This window comes from Corvus hawaiiensis, chromosome 17 (genome assembly GCF_020740725.1).
Source record: "Corvus hawaiiensis isolate bCorHaw1 chromosome 17, bCorHaw1.pri.cur, whole genome shotgun sequence".
Classification (NCBI taxonomy): domain Eukaryota; kingdom Metazoa; phylum Chordata; class Aves; order Passeriformes; family Corvidae; genus Corvus; species Corvus hawaiiensis.
This window is the reverse complement of record NC_063229.1, coordinates 2314644-2327061: the sequence shown is the minus strand read 5'-3', so window position 1 is coordinate 2327061 and position 12418 is coordinate 2314644. Positions and strand designations below refer to the sequence as shown.

General features: G+C 62.0%; 1 protein-coding gene across 12 annotated transcripts in view; it reads left to right on the top strand.

Moving 5' to 3' along the window:
• The window catches only part of EPB41L1 (erythrocyte membrane protein band 4.1 like 1), a 65285-nt gene that overhangs the window by 20951 nt on the left and 31916 nt on the right, over positions 1-12418 (top strand). Inside the window, exon 1 of one of the 12 annotated variants that reach the window (XM_048321467.1) lies at positions 10070-10325. The exons of the other annotated variants lie outside the window; for them this stretch is intronic. The gene's annotated coding sequence lies outside the window, so the exon portion shown is untranslated. Of the gene's footprint in view, positions 1-10069; positions 10326-12418 lie in introns of those variants that run through there. 12 annotated transcript variants of the gene reach the window in all.

Below are 12418 nucleotides of genomic sequence, written 5' to 3'. Positions count from 1 at the left end.
TCCCATGAGATCATCCCACCCTTACAGCCTTTGCTCTCCTCTTTTTCCCCCCCTTGACCCAATTCTTTGCTTGGCAGCTCCAGCCTGGCTGTCACACTCTGTGTCAGTGATGAGCCGCTGTCTGCTCTGTCTGCTTCACTGGTGCCTCAGCCTGGGCTTGGCTCCTTTTCCCTGGCTCAGCATCCGTGGGGAACTCCAGGTCAGGTCAGTGGAACTGAGCACACCAGCTCAACAGCCCAAGCTTGCCATGCTGGCTCGGGGCAGGACAGCACCCACCTGTCTGGACAAAGGTGTCTGGAGTCACCAGCAAAGCCCTACAGGGTCTGTCCCCAGGAAGGGGCCAGTCCAGCCAGCCTGGAGGATGGAGGACCAGCACTCCCTGGTCAGGCAGGCTCTGGGCTGGACCCATCCTCTGTGCCAGAGGGACAGGAGTGGACGTGTCCCTGCAGTTTCCCTGGGAGCAGCCTCCCGTGCTCAGTCCATGGTGATCTCCTCCACTGACAGGTTCAGACCTCTTTGCTCTTCCCTTCCTGGACTGCAGAACCATTCCGGTTGGAAAAGGCCTCCAAGATCATTGGCTCCACCCTTTGACTGATCACCACCTTGTCAACTAAACTGCAGCACCGAGTGCCACCTCCAATCGTTTCTTGACCACCTTTAGGGGTGGGGACTCCACCACCTGCCTGGGCAGCTCCCTTCCAATGCCTGGCAACCCTTTCAGTGAAGAAATTTTCCAAGGTATCCAATCTAAATCTCTGCTGGTGCAACTTGAGGCCGTTCCCTCTCCTCCTGTCCCTGTTCCCTGGGAGCAGAGCCCGACCCCCCCGGCTGCCCCCTCCTGTCAGGGAGTTGTGCAGAGCCACAAGGTCCCCCCTGAGCCTCCTTTGCTCCAGGCTGAGCCCCTTTCCCAGCTCCCTCAGCTGCTCCTGGTGCTCCAGCCCCTTCCCCAGCTCTGTTCTTATCCCTGGACACACTCCAGCCCCTTGATTTCTCTCTTGTGAGGGGCCCAGAACTGGACACAGCACTCGAGATGAGGAGCTGGTGCTTCCCGGTGCTGTGCTGCCATGGGGTGAGACAGCTGAGGTCAGGTTGGCAGGACAAGGTGACAGAGCTCACCTGGGCTGGTGTGGAACCTGCTCACAGGCTGGGGACCTGAAGGTGAAGAGGGAATGCTCTCACTGCCCTTCATGTTCCCGGTGTGATGTTTTTGAGCTCAATAGCATCCTGCTGGGCAGGAGAACAACGTGCTCTCCTGCTCTGACATCCTTCCCAAGGCTCCTGGCCAAGGTGTGGGCAGGAGCAGGCTTGGAGGGGACTGGGGCAGCGTGGCCGTGACCCTGCGCGTGTGTGGGGACAGGGAGGGATGTGTGGGGTGAGGCTCAGGGAATGGAGGGACAATGCCTGCAGGCACCTGGCGGCCACAGGGAGGGTGGGATGAGGTGGTTGGTGGTGGCAGGAGAGGAGCAAAGCTTGTCCCAGCACCGCAGTGTCCCTGTGCTCCTGCGGGAATCGAGGTGCCCAGGGGATGCGGTGCGAGGCGAGCAGGAACTGCTCACTGTAAATGGAGAACAGCAGGAGAGATTGTGATTGTCTGGGAAAAGACTGGGAGGCTGAAATACCCCTCTGTGACTGACCTGAGCAACACTGGGGGAATAGCTGGACCTGAGGAGGGAACAGAGGGGGATTGAGAGAAGTATGCAGGGATGAGGGGTCAGAGGAAGTTTTGCACCAGAGGGCAGATTTCGGTGCTGTGATCACAAAGCTGTGCTGTCCCAGCTAACGGGGACCTGCAGCAGCCAGGCAGAGAGGAGGAGCGAAGCCCAGGGGCCATCCAGCTGCAGGGTCCGTTCCCTTAGGGAGCAGCCAAGGCCCTGCAGGCGGGAGGAGGAACCGAATGTGTCGGGTTGGGCCCCGGCAGCGCTCGGTGCCCCTGCCCAGGTGGACAGAGAGGAGCTGCTGGGGCTGCAGGGTCCTCCCTGGGCAGCTCCACGGGTCTCTGGAGTCCTGCTGCTCTTGGAGAGCCTCTGGATCGGCCCTGGGAAGGACCAAGGCCAGAGCCTGATGGAGCTGAGCAGGCACTTGGTGCTTGGGGTGGAGTCAGGTCCTGCTGGTCGGATGGTGGCTGCAGAGGGCTTCTGTGACCCACCAGGGCTGTTGGCTTCTCCGTGCAGGATGGAGCTGTCACTGCCACCTGATCCCTGCAGGGCTGGTCTGTGGAGGGGTCATGGAGGCCTGGGGACAGTGGGGAGCTGCAGAGCTTCAAAGAGTGGGAAGGCAGAAGAAGCTTTGTCCTGGCTGCTCAAGGCAGGGACAACAACAACAGCCCACATCTGGAGGGAGGGAGGTTTGCTGAGAGGGAGAACAACTCTCTAAGCTGAGGAGGATAAAGCCCTGGCACAGGTGGTGGTGCAGGAGAGGATTTATGGAATCCCAGACTGGTTTGGGTTGGAAGGGACCCTAAAGCCCATCCAGTGCCACCCCTGCCATGGGCAGGGACACCTCCCACTGTCCCAGGCTGCTCCAAGCCCCGTCCAACCTGGCCTTGGACATTCCCAGGGATCCAGGGGCAGCCACAGCTTCTCTGGGCACTCTGTGCCAGGGCCTCCCCACCCTCCCAGGGAACAATTCCTTCCTAATATCTGATCTGAATTTCTCTTGTTTTAGTTTGGAACAGCTCCCCCTTGTCCTGTCATTCTCTCTCCATGTAAAAAATCTCTCTCTCTCTATTTCCAGTGATCTTTAGGCTCTGGAAGGGGTTCTGGGGTTTCCCTGGAGCCTTCTCCCCTCCAGGTGAATACCCCCAGCTCTCCCAGCCTGGCTCCAGAGCAGAGGGGCTCCAGCCCTGAAGCATCCCTGTGGCCTTATCCACTCTCCTCTCCATCACGGAGCGTTCAAGGCTCGTCGGGCCGGGATGGATGGAGCTGCTCCCTATGTGGAGCCGAGTGCATTCCAGCACCTCTTGGAGCGTTGTCTCCCTGCGCAGGGGGGGCTGCGGGTCCGGGGCTCCCGCGTCAGCCGCATCCGGAGCCTCGCTCACCTCTGTGAGTCAGCGTTTGGTGCCGATGATTCACGGCGGTGAGAGACAGCCACGGGCTGCTGCAGCGGGGATTAATGGGCTGGAAGGAGGGCAGCGCGGGAGGAGCTGGAGAAGATGTTTTCCCTCATCTTATCAGCGTTTCCCGAGCCTGGCTGCCAGGTACAGCAGCTCTTAGATGGGGAGATGTGCTCTGCCTGCCAAGGGAGCTCCAGCACATCTGGCACCACTGTAAATCATGGAACCACAGAATGGTTTGGGTTGGAGGGACCTTAAAGCCCATCCCATCCCACCCCTGCCATGGGCAGGGACACCTTCCACTGTCCCAGGCTGCTCCAAGCCCCAATGTCCAGCCTGGCCTTGGACACTTCCAGGGATCCAGGGGCAGCCACAGCTGCTCTGGGCACCCTGTGCCAGGGCCTCCCCACCCTCCCAGGGAACAATTCCCAATATCCCATCCCTCCCTGCCCTCTGGCAGTGGGAAGCCATTCCCTGTGTCCTGTCCCTCCAGGACCTTGTCCCCAGTCTCCCTCCAGCTCTCCTGGAGCACCTCCTGGTGCTGGAAGGGGCTCTAAGCTCTTCCCAGAACCTTCTCTTCTCCAGGCTGAAATCCATTCAGCTATTCTGAACCAACCCAAGCACCATTGTTATGCTTCAAAAATCTTATTTGGGCATCTTTCCATGTCTTTTCTGGGCTCAGATACCGTCCCCTGGAGCCATGAGAACTGCCCACAGGTACAGTGCTCTCAGGGCCTTGGCCCATCCTCGGTGCTGTAGCTCAGGGTGGGGTCAGAGGCTGTTCTCCAGCCTCAGTGCGTGGCCAGGCCGGTGCTTCCCAGCCCCTGCTTTCCTTCTGAAGGACTTCTGCAGAGCAGGTGCCCTGTGCCAAGCTGGATCCTGAGAGTGGGGGCTTTTTTTTGGTTGCATTTTGCAAGGCACTGAGGAGTTCCCAGTTCAGCCCCAGTTTGGGTGTTTGTAGTGTCGGGGCACCTGGATGCCAGAGGATTCTGCTCGGCTTTGTAGGGGCACCAATGCTGCTGCTGTGAGCTCGTACAGAAGGGAGACTGGGGAAGTGTTTGCTCAGCAGAGCAGAGCCAAAGGCGGGTAGGAAAGGTTGTTCCAGGCTGAACCTCTTGCCATCCATCTCTGCCAAGGCTGCTGTGGACCGGCTCAAGGGGGATGTCTGGCCATGGTCCTTCCCTGGATGCTATTCCTGGCTCCTGTTCAATCTCTTTGACACCTTTTTAGTCCTTTTGTGTATCTGTGAGATGCTTCAGAGGATGGAAATTTCCAAGTTCCAGTTTCCCTGCAGCAGCTGGAGCCCAGCAAAGCCACACGTGTGCTTTAGGACTCGGGGACTGAGAGCTTCAAACCCTCAGGTTGAGGAGTGGGTGCTGTCCGGGGACTTTGGGGTTTGTGCAGGCTGAGGGAGGGGTCAGGGTGTGTTGGCTGTGCAGTGGTGACGCTGCATTAATGGGGATAAGCCATCCATTATAAATACATCCTGAGCAGCAAACAGGCAGGGAGAGCAGCCTGGGCAGGGCTGATGGCTGCTCAGAGGCAGCCAGGAACGTCTAAAGGCTGTGAAGCAGGAGGGAATGGGAGTAAATCCCTTCCCCAGCACGGGGTGTGGGCACTTCTCACCTTGTGCAGCAGCACTGGGGCTGAGGGGTCCCAGCTCCTGGGGGATGTGGGGAGCTGATGTGGGGCTCGGCGAGGTGGGCAGGGGGCAGCTCCACTCCTGCTCCTCCAGGCTGGGTGGCATGGCCTGTCCCCTCCCTGTCTCCTCCACGGAGGATGGGGAGGGCTGGTGGCTCCTCTCCTCTGTGCCCTTGAGGTTTGTCCTACACAAGGAGCTGCTCTGGGGAAGGGGTTGCTCCCCCCAGCAGGAGCCTGCCAGGGCCCTGGACCCGGCCAGCACAGCCCCTGGGGAGATTTGCTTCTTTGGTTGCATTTTGCAAGGCACTGAGGAGTTCCCAGTCCAGCCCCAGTTTGAGTGTTTGTAGTGTCGGGGCACCTGGATGCCAGAGGATTCTGCCCGGCTTTGTGGGGGCACCAATGCTGCTGCTGTGAGCTCGTACAGAAGGGAGACTGGGGAAGTGTTTGCTCAGCAGCTGGAGCCAAAGGCGGGTAGGAAAGGTTGTTCCAGGCTGAGCCTCCTGCCATCCATCTGTGCCAAGGCTGCTGTGGGGCAGCCCCGGGGCAATGTCTGGCCATGGTCCTTCCCCGTCTCAGCTCCCGGGGAGCTTTGCTTCAGGGAGAGTCCCGGGGGTCGTGGGGACCCCAGGCACTGGAGCACTGTCCAAGATAAACTGGAAAACACAAGGAGAGATAGCAGCAAGCCTGGCTGCTGTGGGAGGCCCTGCAGGCTTCCCGGAGCAGTGGGACACCCCTGTCCCACGGGACCTGGGGCATGGCACAGCATGTCCTGCCTCTGGGGTGGGGGCAGGTGACAGGACCCCGGTGTGGGCAGCTCTGGGGGCACCTGTGTGGGGCTGGGGGGTTCCCTGCAGTGCAGTTTCAGCCCTGGGGCAGGACTGAGGCCCCTTCTCCTCTGCACCCGAGTCCCCTCTGTGTCCCGGGGTGTCCCCTACAAGGAAGGTCAGAGCTGATAAAGGAATCTCGTGTGCTGCTCCCAGCCTGCTGCAGCTCTGAGCTCACTCGCTCTTTCTTCTCCCCTCTCTGATCCCTCTTGCATCCCTTCCCCTAAAAACATTTGTCTCTTATCTTTGATAATTGCCTGCGAGGCCTGAGCACCCCTGAGGCTTCTGAGCTGCCCTTGCCTTGGAAAAAGCTGAAAATCCTCTTTCTTCTCCTGCCCAGGCACCCACAGAGGGGCTGTGTCCTTCCCTGCAGCATCCCGGGATCCTGGATACCAGGGGGATGTTTCCATGCACGGCAGAGGGTTCCTCCTCGTCTGCCCTACAGATTCTCCTTGGAGCTGTGGGTCTTCCCCAAGGACAGGCTGCTCCCTGGTGTTCCTGTCCTGCCCATGAGTCGGTGCCCCTGCCCCTGTTGCTTGGTGTGGTGTGGGATCCTGGCATGGGCAGGGGGGCTGTGTTGCACATGCTTGTGTTATTTAGTCTCATTTGGGGACACTCCAGGGTTTTTCAGGGTCCCGGTCCTGTTTCAGTCTGTCAGTGGTGGAAATGGGGCTCATGGCTGAGCAGCCACAGGGTCCCCTCTCTGTGACAAACATGGCTGGGAGAGGGTTAGGTGGGGAGGAACCAGAGGGAAGGCTACTCTGGTGTCTGTAGATGTTCAGAAAGTGTGAGCCAGGCATCCCAAAAATGGGGAATTGGGCTAAACCCCACAAATATTCAAATAGCAGCCTCCAGTGAGAGCTCTGAGGTGGGTGCTGAGGACAGACCTTGACAGGGACAAGTGGTCCAAGCGGGGTGTTTTGGGAAATGACTGGTGTGGGTGTGGATCAGCTGTGCCATGCCAGAGCCCCTGGCCTCCCAAATCCTCCCTTCTCGTGCTCAGACAGGGAGGGCAGCAGGGACACGTGTGGGGACGGTGTCTCCCCGTGACCGGCTGTGCCTGGGGTGCCCGAGGTGCCTCTGATGGCTGGAGGCTGCAGGGAATGATGAGCCCTCAGCAGGATTTAAACCCTCAAGGATTAATGGGGTGTTTCCCTGTCGGGGGCCTGAGATGGCAGCTGGGTATAGGATGAGGCTGGTGCCAAATGCCAACACCCCCGCCAGGGCGAGGGGCAGGGAGGCTGCCTTGCTCTGACCAAGCCCCCCGTGCCTCAGTTTCCCCTGTGGGGATGGGGTGAGCTCAGGGAGGGGACACAGGGAGGATGTTCCTGTCCCCCAGCACGAGGCAGTCCCCTTCCCGAGCAGGGAGAGCCATCGTGCCCCGTGGGCCCAGAGCCAGCCCCGAGCAGGGCTGGTGCAGCCGGGGCCCAGTGCCCTGTCCCCGCTGCTGTGCCAGCCCTTCCTCCCCCCGGGCTGCAGTGCCCCCAGCACTCCCCTCCTGCCCTGTGGCCATGCCAGGGTCCAGGGAGGGATGTGCCCAGGGCTAGTTTGGGGGGTGTTTTCCAATTGATTTTCCAGCCTTTCCAGCACAGCAGGGATCGGCTTTGCCGGCCCTCCCCTCCCTCCACCCCAGCTTTATTTCTACCCGCTTAATGAGGAACATGTTGGTGCTTGAAGTCAGAGGCTCTATCAGCAGCTCTCTGCCTTCCTCCAGGTTCCCAAATGCCTCCAAAAGGATGGCTGGCAGCTTTGCCAGGGTGATGGTGCAGGGACGAGAGCCCTCTGCCCCCACAGTATCCCCTGCTGGGATCTGAGGACTTCCTGGGACACTGAACTAAAACCAAAGCCCAGTTCAGCCCTGACCTCTTCCAGGACTGAGCTGTGTCCTGCTGTGGGCCTGAGTCACCAAATCGTGCTCAGGGTGGCAGTGGGGGATGCAGGCAATGCCCTCCTGTGCCATGTGGGACCACAGGGATGTGAGGAAACGGTGCCACGGGGTCAGCAGGAGCAAGGGAGGACTCTCCAACAGCACTGCCTGTGCAGGAGCTCGGCTCAGTGCTTGCTTGGGGGGCACTTTTGGGGGCGGGGGGGCACCTGTGGGGTCCCCAAGCTGCTCCTTCCTCTGGGAGGTGTCTTGGTGTGGTTTCTTGGTGGGTGAGGAGGTGCAGGATCAGGCCCAGGCCCATCTCCATGGGATGACTCAGGAATTAGCTGGGTCCTCGCTGAGCCTGTTGTCACCATGGCAGTTCGGGGGGGCTCTTCTGGGGGGTGGCATCATGGCTGATGTCCTTCTGTTGGCCCCATCCCTGCACTGGAACATGGGTGAAGGTCTCTTGGGCCCTGCCTCCCCCTCCAAAGTGCTGCCTGAGTTGGCCTGTGCCAGCCCAAGGGGTTCATGTGCCTCTCCTTAGAGAGAAAATGTGGGAGCTCATCCATGGAGTGCCAAGAGGACAGGGCCAGGGACAGCCCCAGGAGCCACGGGCACAGACTGACACATAGGAGGGGCCCTCCGAGCTCAGGACACACTTCTGCACTGGGAGGGTGGCCGAGCACTGGTGCAGGTGCCCGGGGAGGTGGTGGAGTCTCCATCCCTGGAGAGACTCAAAAGCCACCTGGACACATCCTGGGCAGCCGGCTCTGGGTGGCCCTGACGGAGCAGGGGGCTGGGCAAGGTGACCTCCAGAGGTGCCTGCAGCCTCCCCCAGCCTGTGTTCCACTTCTCGAGCACAATGCAGTGGCCTCTGGCAGTGTGCAGGGGTTCAGCAGGGCACAGTGCGGTGCTCCATGGGCACAGTGAAGGTGCTGATGCTACAAGGCCCAAGTGCCAGCAGGACCCCCTTTGAAACCTGTAGCTGTTCAGGTCTCCCCAGTCCTTGTGCACCCTGGGGGTCTCACCAGTCATGAAGCCACTGAGGTTGGAAAGGGATTCTGTGTGTCCAGTCCAAACCTTAACCCTGCACTGTCAAGGCCACCACTCATCCATGTCCCCAAGTGCCACATCTGGATGTCTTTTAAATTCCCCCAGGGATGGTGATTCCACCACTGCCCTGGGCAGCCTGTGCCAGTGCCAGACCACCCTTTCCATGAAGATTTTGGAGCCGAGTTTCCACAGGCCCCTCTGCAGTTAGTGGGTAGTGGATGCTCCGGGTCCCTTCCAGCCTGGCACCCCAGAGCCTGAGCCCCTTTCTCTGGGTCCATCATTGCTTCCTGCCAGGGATGGAGGGAAGACCCTTCCTGCCCTCGTTTTCCCTAGGCTGCATGATGGAGCCACCCAGGGGCTCTGTACAGCTGGGGGTGACACCAGCCCTGACCGATGCTGAGCAGCCAAGAACTGGTAGCCCCCAGCCCCAACCCCCAGTGGCTGCACCCTCCTGGAGAGGGGGACGGGGAGAGATTCAGGGCTGGAAGTGCCCTCGGGGATGCTGAGGCTGCCCAGGCACGGTGGGTGCTCCCATGGGGGCTGCAGGATCTGGGGGAGCTGCAGGCCCCACTGGCCCCTGGCCGGCCTGAACTGTGGGGATTGCACTGCTGAGGTGTTGGATGAGGGTGCAGACCAGGCAAGGATTTTGGAGGAGTACGAGTTCACTGGGAAGTGTGGGATTACTGGTTCTCCCGGCTGCAGGCTTCTGTGTTTGAGACTGGGACCCCCGGGGATGTCCCAGTTCAGCGGCTCAGGAGTCCCTGTGAGTCCCTGTGAAGGTGCCCAGCCCCGGGGAGGGCTCAGGGAGGGCTGTGGGGGCTGTGACCCCATCCCTGCCCACCTGGTTCCCCCAGGGCTGATGTTCTCAGCTGGGGGAACAGTCCATGAGCATCCCAACCCATGGGTACCACTTGGGGAGCTCATACTGGTGAGCAACTGAGCAGGCGGGGTTTCTCCCTCTGCATCCAGCATGGTCACCCACACAGTGGGTGCCTGTATCCCGACAGCCAGAGCCTGACGGGAGTCTCCCAGCACGTCCCCAGACTTGTGCTTTGTCCCCTTGGGTTCCCGATGGCTCGGCATGCCCGGGACTCCATCAGCGTGTGCCAGACCTGGTGGGTCCTGCCTGGGCACTGCTGCTCCCGCAGGCTGCCCGCACCTGGCCAGAATACCCCAGCCCCTGCCTGTGCTCTGGGTGTCCCCACCGCCTGCAGGACCAGTCCCTCTGCCCGCCGGGGTCAGCGCTGGGCTCCGGGGGACCCCCCCGTTGCGTTGTGGGGTGCGAGCACCCCCGCAGTGTCCTCCCCGTGCTTGCTCCGTGGGGCTGTCCTTCCCGGGGCACGAGGAGGGGACGTGTGCCCCGGGGACAGGGATGTGCCGGCTGGCACGCTGGCACTTCACCCCGGACAGGGCCCATGAAAGAGCCTCTGTTCAGCCGCCGCTGCCTGGGGCGAGCGGGTGCCGGGCTCTGGTGGCAGCGCGGTGCTGGCTGCACCCACGGGGGGCCGGGCAGTGCAGGGCAGTGCCAGCTCAGCTCGGCATAAAGACGCGCAGCCGAGCTCTCCCTCCCGGCCGGGCGGGCGCGGGGAAGGATCCCGGCAGCAGCGCCCGGCCGGGATGAGTCAGGTGTTTGCGGGCACGGGGGGCGGTGGGGCTGGCACCGGCACCCCCGGGGGACGCCCCCGGCACGCCTGGGGGGCAGCCCGGCAGCCCCGCTCCCTGCTTCTGCGGCTGCAGTGCACATCCATCCATCCATCCATCCATCCATCCGCCCGTCCGTCACCGCGCGGGGCGTGGGAAGGGGCGGCTCTGCAGAAAGCGCTGCCTCGGCCGCAGCGCCAGCCCGGCGGGATGAGCCGCGCCGGAGCCAGGCGGAGCTGGCACGCAGGTAGGGCGATGCTCGGCCCTGCTGCCGCCGCCGCTGCCGCTGCTGGCCCGGGCTGTAGCCAGCAGCGGGTGCCTGGGGACGGCCGGGTGGGATGCGGCTCCGGGAGCCTGGCGGCGATGGGGGCGGTGGGACTTGATCTTAGAGGTCTTTTCCAAACTTGGCGGTTCTATGATTCTATGACGGGGCGCTTTTACAGCTCGGGACACTGCAGAGCTCTGCCCCTGCCAGTCCCCGTGGGGAGATCAGGGTTCAGTCCCCAGGAGCAGGGGATGCTCTGTGTTTCTGATCCCCCCCTCACCATAAACAGCTCATATGATTCTCTGGCCCTGCTGCAGAGCAGCACAGGAGAGCTCTTGGGCTGCACTGCGGAGCAGTTTGGGGATTTGTGTGGGGATTTCCTGTGCCAGGGGGTGAGGGCCCAGGGGTGGCACTGGGGCTCAGGGGTGGCACTGGGGCTCAGGGTGCTGTGTGCTGCCGGGGCTCTGGGGCTGCTTTCCTTGTTTGCTGTTTCTGTGTCCCTGGGTACCCAGGACTCCCCGCCGGGCTCCCCTCAGGTTTCCAGGATGGCTGCAAGGTGCTGCCTGTGCTCCTGTCCCCTGCCAGCTCAGCCCCTGCCCCCTCGGGGTGCCACAGCCCTGCTGAGCATCTCCGTTCTGCTTGGAGGCTGGCAGGTACCTGGCCCCTGCCCCGTACCACGCAGCCGCTGCCACCCCCGCAGGCTGCTCCCCGTGCCCGTCTGTCTCCGAGGCAGCATCTGTCCCCCAGTGTGATCCCACCGTGTCATGGGGGCTTCGATGCCACCCTCAGCCCCACGGGCCCTTGGCAGGGTGAGGGTTGTCACTGGGTTGTCACCCATCTCTGTGGAGCCCAGTTTGGGCACTCAGCAGGGTCTGCTGCCTGTCTGTGACCGAGATGCTCCAGAGGTGAAGCCTCATGGGTGGGCAAGAGCCTCTGCAGGGAGTGAGGGGGGTACGGAGGAGCCCAGGCGAAAAGGAGGATGCTCAGCCTTGGAAACTCCCGGCAGCTGGGAGTGACTGGGCAGGGGAGGGGGAGAGCAGCCTGCAGGGAAGGGAAGGGAAGGCTCTGGGAGAGCAGCACTGCAGAGGCTGGAGCTGGGATGTGCTGGGAAGGTGCTGGGGCAAAGCAGCTGGGAAATCCACACTCCAGCTTGAAGGGGAAGAGGAAAACACCGAGGGGAGGAGGAGCAGGCAGGCAGATGATGGGAGGAGATTCCAGGCATGACAAGCAGGTCTGCCTCTGATCCTGCTAAGGCTTCCTTTGCAGTCACCATTCCCACGTGCCTGCTCTGTAGCCTGGAGCTCCCTCCGGCTCCAGCCCTCTCCCCTGAGGAGAACATCCCCCAGCCCTCGCTGGAAACTGGGCACGGGGCACCAGGGCCTGTGGGTGCCAGGAGGAGCCCTTTGGCTGCTGCCCTGCACAGGGCAGGGTCTCGGGGTCTGTGTCCTGCCTCCAACAGCCTCAGCACGGGAGCTGCTCCAGTGGGACAGGCACGAGCAAGGCTGGGTGCTGGGAAGGGCTGGGACAGCGTGGGAAGGCTGGTGCCCAGTGGGATGGGTCCTGCTCCTGCTGTGGAAAGCGTTTAGAAAGAAATTAAGTGATGTGGTGTCCATCAGGTTCTCTGCAGTTGGGGTGTAAACCTCTTCTACGGGTCTGTGACAGCAGGTGCTTCAGTGAAGTTGTCCCTTGGGCAGCACGCTGGGACCTGTGTCCTTTCTGCAGCCATGGCCCCCACTCCAGGGGCTCTGTGGGGCAGCAGGAGCTGTTTGCACATGGAAGGTGCTGTGGGATGGGCAGGGCTCCATGGCCGCTGCTCCCTGTCCGTGCTGCGCTGCCCCTTCCCAGCAGGGACAGCTCCTGCCCACGGCACAGAGCTGCTCCAGGGCAGCATCTCCTTCTGCAGCCATGGGAAAGGCCACGGGCAAGACAGAGGGACAAAGGGCTGGGACGAGCAGTGTGAGTGCTGCTCGGGTCCCTACAGAGCCTGCAGGTGCCCCCAGGGTGCTGAGCACCCCCAGCCTGGCACCGAGGGTGCTGGTGGTCCTCCCACATGTCAGCCTTGGTGTCCTCCCACA